Source organism: Octodon degus, unplaced genomic scaffold (assembly GCF_000260255.1).
Source record: "Octodon degus isolate 3935 unplaced genomic scaffold, OctDeg1.0 scaffold00145, whole genome shotgun sequence".
Classification (NCBI taxonomy): Eukaryota; Metazoa; Chordata; class Mammalia; order Rodentia; family Octodontidae; genus Octodon; species Octodon degus.
This window is the reverse complement of record NW_004524721.1, coordinates 5,950,682-5,957,189: the sequence shown is the minus strand read 5'-3', so window position 1 is coordinate 5,957,189 and position 6,508 is coordinate 5,950,682. Positions and strand designations below refer to the sequence as shown.

Sequence of the window (6,508 nt, the reverse complement as noted above, 5' to 3'; positions counted from 1 at the left end):
TACTCTCAAAAAAAAAAAAAAAAAAAAAGACTTTGATGGGTTTGCAACATTATATTTCTATAACCGTTAAGAGAATACCAATGTATAACTTAATCCTCAAGTGCAAAGTATAAAGATAAGTAATTTTTAACTTCAAAAAGAGAAGTCTGAACCAAAAGACTGCTCCAACTGGAGCTGAAGGCTCTCCAAAGCTCAAGGTCCTGGGACACAAATGCTTTGGGTTGTGGCTCCCAAAGGAAGAGAACCTGTGAATAGGGGTCTAACTCTCACAAACTGGAAAGTACACTGCTCACATCTCCTTCAAGAGAATCTGCTGCAAGGAACCCGGTGACTGACAGCCCCAGCTGCCACCTCTGGACAAACTGCCACATTCATGCTGTCCAAGGAAGGCTCTCTCCAAAAGATGGGGCTGCCCTAAGGATTTGTTATGGCTCTAGCAGAGACCTCCTCAGGCCAGTCATTTCAGAGGAAATGATCAATGCGATAGCACAGAGGTTAGTAAACTTTTTCTATTAAGAGTAAAAAAAAATTATTAAACAGAACTCTAAGTATCAGCCATAAACAACAACAACAAAGCAACTCAACCATTTAAGACATTAAAATAGGAACTTCTCCTAATAAGACTTACTAATAAGACAATGAAGCAAGGCACTGATATAGGCCTCTAATCTCAGAACTCAGGAAGCTGAGGCATGAGGATACCTCAAATTCAAGCTCAGCTTAGGCTATATAGCAAGATCCTATCTCAAAAAACAACAACAAAAAGCACACAAAGAAACTAAAAACCAAGTCATACATTAGCTATCTGCCATACATATACAATTAATAAAGTCCTCAATGAGAATATTTAATGACATCTACAAATTCATAGTTTTAAAAAGCACCCACAGCTAAAAAAAGATAAATAGAAGATACTCATCTTCATTTGTCTTTAGGAATATCTAAATGAAAGCTATAACCCATATCATTACGTACCACTAGAATGACAATTTAAAAGACTAAAAAATACTAAGTGATAGCAAGGATACAGAGCAGCTGGACCTCTCACACACAGTTGAGTGTGTAAATTTTAATTAATCACTTCAAAAATCTGTTCAACAGTATCTGCTAAGTTATATTTACAAAAAGAGTCATAGCTAAATGATTGAAGTAGCTAAGTATTATTTAAATGTTCAGCAACAGTAAACTGGAGAAGTTGTATATAATTCTTTGGGGGTTTTTTTGTTTGTTTTTGTGGTTTTTACGGAAGGGTCTACAGGGTGTTCAGGGTCTCACTACTAGATCAGACTCACAGTGATCCCCCTGTTTACAGCCTCGCAAAAGCTGGGATTACAGGCATGCGCCACCACGCCCAGTCTAAATTGCTGCCTCAGTGTGCCCCAGGGGCAGGGGCAGCATGGCAGGCCTGGGGATTAAACACCTAATTCGTTTTAAATCAAACTTTACTGGCTCTCGGGTCAAGATGGGGGGCCGCCCGGCTGTTGCAGCATCAAGCCAGTGGCTGGAAGGTATTTGGAAGTGGTATTACAATGCTGCTGCATTCAATAAGCTGGGCTTAATGCGAGATGATACAATATATGAAGATGAAGATATAAAAGAAGCCATAAGAAGGCTTCCAGAAAGCCTTTTCATGACAGGATGTTTCGCATTAAGAGAGCCCTGGACCTGAGCATGAAGCATCAGATCCTGCCTAAAGAGCAGCGGACAAAATATGAGGAGGATAAATTCTACCTTGAGCCTATCTCAAAGAGGTTATTTGGGAAAGAAAAGAAAGAGAAGAATGGGCAAAGAAGTAATCACTTAGTGAAGTCTGAATGCAACTGTCTTCAAAATATTTTTATGAACTTGGTTAACCCTGAAGCACAGTTCAAAAAGTATCTGGTCTGCAGATATCATACCTTAAATAAATGCCTGTTGTATTCATTAAAAAAAAAAAAAAAAAAAATTTTACTGACGTACAACTCATAATATATACTCATTTTATGTCCAGCAAGTTTTGAAAATGTATATATCCAGGTAGCCACTATGTAAACAAGATGTAAGACATCTCCTTAATGCCCAAAGGCTTCCTTGTTCTCCTTTCCAGTCAAATGAGAAAATCATATACTTAGATTTGTTTTTTGTTTTTTTTTTTTTACTAAATTTCATACAAATGAAATCAGACCATATGTACTCCTTATTGTTCAACTTCTTTCATTCATCACAATGTTGTTTTTGTTTTAGGGCTTTGTTGTTTTCTTTTTTAAAGAGAGGGTTTGGCTCTGTACCACAGGCTCACCTTTACATCATTGTGTATCCAGGGCTATCCTTGATCTCTCAACAATTCTCCTGCTTCAGCCTCCCAAGTGTGGAGATAACAGGTATATACCACCACATCTGGCTGATCATAACGTTTTCTGACAACGAAAAGATGCTTGGCAAAAGGAAAAATAAAAGGAAGGCGATCTCACCAAAATTTAAAATTTTTGTACACCAAAGGCACTATGATGAAAGTGAAAAAATGGTCTACAGACAGAAGATAATATATAAAATATATCATGTGCCAGATAAAAATCTAGTATCTACAATATATCAACTTAACAACAAAAAGATGAGCAATCTAATTTAAAAATAGGCAACAGGGCTAGCTCAGTGGTCAAGATTTTTGTCTTGCATGCCACAGGCCCTTAGTTTAATCCCAACACCATAAAAACAAACAAAAAGGGTAATGGATTTAAATGGCTATTTTTCTAAAGAAGATACACAAATGGCTAACAAGCATATGAAAAGACCGAAAAAAGCAGTCATTGGGCTGGTGAGATGTCAGTGGTCTAAAGCACCTACTTAGAACAAGCTTAGCAAAGCACAGGGACCACGGTTCAATCCCCCAGCACCACATGCCAGCCAGCCCTGCCCCCTGGTGGGCTGAGCTGGCCACACACACACACACACACACACACACAATAAATAAATAAATAAAATTAAAAAAAAAAAAAAAGCAGTCACTAGGAAAACACAAATCACAACTAGAATGAAATGTTACTGCCTGCTATGGAAAAGTTTTCAAGTTCCTCAAAATGTTACACAGAATTCCAGAGGATTTAGTAATGGCACTCCCAGGTATATTTAGCCCAAAGACACGAAAATGAGGGACACAAGCCAATTTTCATACCTGTATGCTCCTAATAGCACCATTCACAACACCAGAAGGCAGAAAAAGCCAAATGCCAATGAATCGTGGTGTACACACATGATGGCATTTTATTTCGTGATAAAAGGAACAAAGTACTAATACGTACTACCCACGGATAACTTTTAAAACACTGTACTAAGTGAAAGATGCCACATGAAAAAGGTTAGATATTGCATCATTCTATGTATCCAAAATAACCAAAACAGGTAACTTCACAGGAACAGAAAACAGGCTAGTGGTTGCCAGGAACTAGGGATATGAAAGAATAGTTTCTTTTAGGGGTGATACAAATGTTTGGAGCTGTAGAGAGGGTGGCAGTGCATAACATTTCAAACCTGCTTTTTTTTTTTTTTTATTTTAGGGAAGGGTCTATAGGATGTTCAGGGTCTCACTACTAGGTCTGACTTGTAGCAATCTGCCTGTTGATCCACCTGTTTATAGCCTCCCAAGAGCTAGGATTACAGGTGTGCCACCAGGCCCAGTCTCAATTGCCTTCAGCGTACCTCTGGGGTGGGGCTGGTACAGCAGGCCTGGGATTGAACCCCCCAGCCCCTGCACCTGCTTACAGGTGCTTTAATTTGCTGAGCTATTTGGCTGGCTCTTCATATATGTTCTTTAAAAACTTTAACTTTACACTAACTGCCCCTGAACTCTTCACTTTAAAATGGTACATTTTATTTTGTTAATTTCTTCTCAATTAAAAAATTTTGAGACTCACTTTATATTGCTTGCTTTGTGTATTCCATTTTATAGGCATATTTTAATGTATCCATTTATACATTAATGAATATTTCAGGTGAATTGAATGTCTTTCTTTTGAATAAGCCAGTTATGAATATCTTTGTACAAATCTTTTAATGGACACATGCTTCATTTATCTTAGGTAAACAGCTAAGGTTATTCTCATCTTTTCATAAAAGTGAAAATAACAATACCAAAAATGTATTATCAATCATAAGGTACATAAGGCTCCAACAGGGAAAGCCATTTCAAATATGAAAAGTGGTGTTGTACTCTTAAGCTAAGATTCAACAGACTCTAACAACAGCACATATCAAACTCCAAGGAGAAACAGAAAATTAAAGAACATGTATGAAAGGCTAATACTATGTTAGCCAAAACTGCATCTAAAAGTTGAACTGCGGCTCTTTTAAAACTACTTATCTCTTAAGGAGGCATAACCCTCTTGAGAACATATTTTCAACAATGAGCTATATGAAAGCCAAGTACTTTCTCAGACACTACGGTAAGAATTCAGAGAAAACTCCAGAACCAGACTGAGGTTAGCCCAGCTCCAGCTTGTGAGTTAGTTACTTAAATACTCTACACCTCATTATTCATCACCTAAAACATGAAAGCAATAATCACACCCACCTGAGAAAGCTGCTGTGCGGAACTGGGTAACTTAATCTGTGTAATCTTAGAACAGTCCCTGGCACATTTTTAAATTACCACCATTAGCTTTGTCATTGTTATCACTGCCTACTTCATCATCATCCTTCCTACTTCCTAAAATACCCTAACACTCCTGTGTTGTTTCCTAACTGTCAATACAGTGAAAAAAATGCATATTAAGAGGTTTCAGTTAATACTCCTTCCCAAAGACATCAGAAAGGAGATCCAGGAAGCTCAGTTAGTGCTGTTACATTTAAAATGCAACATAAACGTATTTTGGATAACCTACCACTATACACCTCAGAAAATGGACCTATCCACTAAAGCCTTCTTACTGCAATAAATTTCAGTGTAGTATTATTCGTTTAAAAAAAAAAAAAAAAGGTTCAAAGGGAAGTGAATAGCATAAAATGGCAAAAATTTCCTGTTTTTCAAAATTTTCCCCATTCAATCTCTAAATATAGTGGGTGCTATATAAGTATCAATAAATAAAAAACTGAGCCAATCAGATTTCTCTCTCAGGTATTTGGAAAGAGCAGAAGGGAGATAGAAGACAGAGTACCTTACGAAAGTCAGCTTACGAGAAAATTTGTCAAAATTCACTATGGATATCTTTTAAATCAATCAGTCAGAGTTAAACAGCAGTTTGGGGTTGGGAGCGCAAATGTAAGATGCTATTGCTATTCTAAGCATTTAGTAGTTTTCCAGGTTCCAACTCTGGTGTCTGTAAGACCCTGGATATTTTACTGGTCTTGCCTTTAAATCTAGAGATGTGGGTTATTTTGTTAAAATTAACACAGCTGTCCTGAGGTGGAGGTATGGTTTCTATCTGGATGGCCCCAAATCCTCATGTTCACAGGTAGGCTTTTGGGAAGGAGTTTTTTTTAGCTACTTCAGGCTGCCTTAAGGGGAGGTCTGGTACAGCTTTTGGAGCTAGGAATCGAATCGTGGTCCTATGCACCTGCCTGCATTTGCCAAGTGGTGCTTTAAACAACTTCAGGGTGGGGCTTTTGGGAGGAGACTGGAACATGGGGGTGTAATAATCATCAGTGCATTAATCCCCTAATGGAGTTACAGCTAAAGGTGGTTTGGTACAGCAAAGCCTCGTTGGAGGAGGTGAGCCATTGGGGGTGTGGCCTGGCAGTGTCTACACACTCCCTTCTCACTTGACCTCCCTCTGCTTCCTGCCTGCCATGCCGTGAGCTCTGCCCTATCACGCTGCCTTGGAGCCAGTCAACTATGGACTGAAACTCCCACAAATTGGGAGCCAAAATCCTTCCTCCTTAGAGTGGTGGGGTGTCAGGTATTATGTTTCACTGATAACAAAAGTAACGAAGACAGGTGGCTTAAGGAGTTTCTGTTTCTTGCTACTACTTCATCACTCTAGCACAGCCGAAAGCTCCTCAGCAGAAAAACTGCAATCACAGTAGAGAATATATACCGTTCCTATTTACTTTTTTCTATTAGTACATGCTTGAAAATAAATTTTAAGTTGTTTAAGCATCTTAACAAAACGACAGATTTTACAACAGTGCTAAGTTCCTACAACTACACTAAGAAATCTAATTCAAGAAATAGTTATTAAATGATCTTATTCTTACTTTGTGTATATTTTCTCCAAAGATGACAAGATAGCAACAAGATACCAACTGTCCACAATTATTGTCACCACCAAGATGTATTCTTATACTTAAGTATTCTAGTTAAGTACATATTTTTTCTTATTTAATCATAGTATAGAAGAAAGTTAACAAGAAAAATTAATTTGAAAAATACAAGAGTACATACATATAGAATATTAAAAACAAAACAATGGGAAAGTTAGATAAGTAAAATTAAGGGGTAAAAGAAATTTTACAAGAGGCTGGGGAGATAGCTCAGTAGAATAAGCACTTGCCTGGCAAATGCAAGGGCCTGAGTTCAATCCCCAGTTCCACAAAA

At 37.8% G+C, this 6,508-nt stretch overlaps 1 protein-coding gene across 7 annotated transcripts in view; it reads right to left on the bottom strand.

The window, feature by feature from the left end:
* The window catches only part of Arhgap21 (Rho GTPase activating protein 21), a 146,986-nt gene that overhangs the window by 76,759 nt on the left and 63,719 nt on the right, over positions 1-6,508 (bottom strand). Inside the window, exon 1 of one of the 7 annotated variants that reach the window (XM_023701960.1) lies at positions 2,279-2,299. The exons of the other annotated variants lie outside the window; for them this stretch is intronic. The gene's annotated coding sequence lies outside the window, so the exon portion shown is untranslated. Of the gene's footprint in view, positions 1-2,278; positions 2,300-6,508 lie in introns of those variants that run through there. 7 annotated transcript variants of the gene reach the window in all.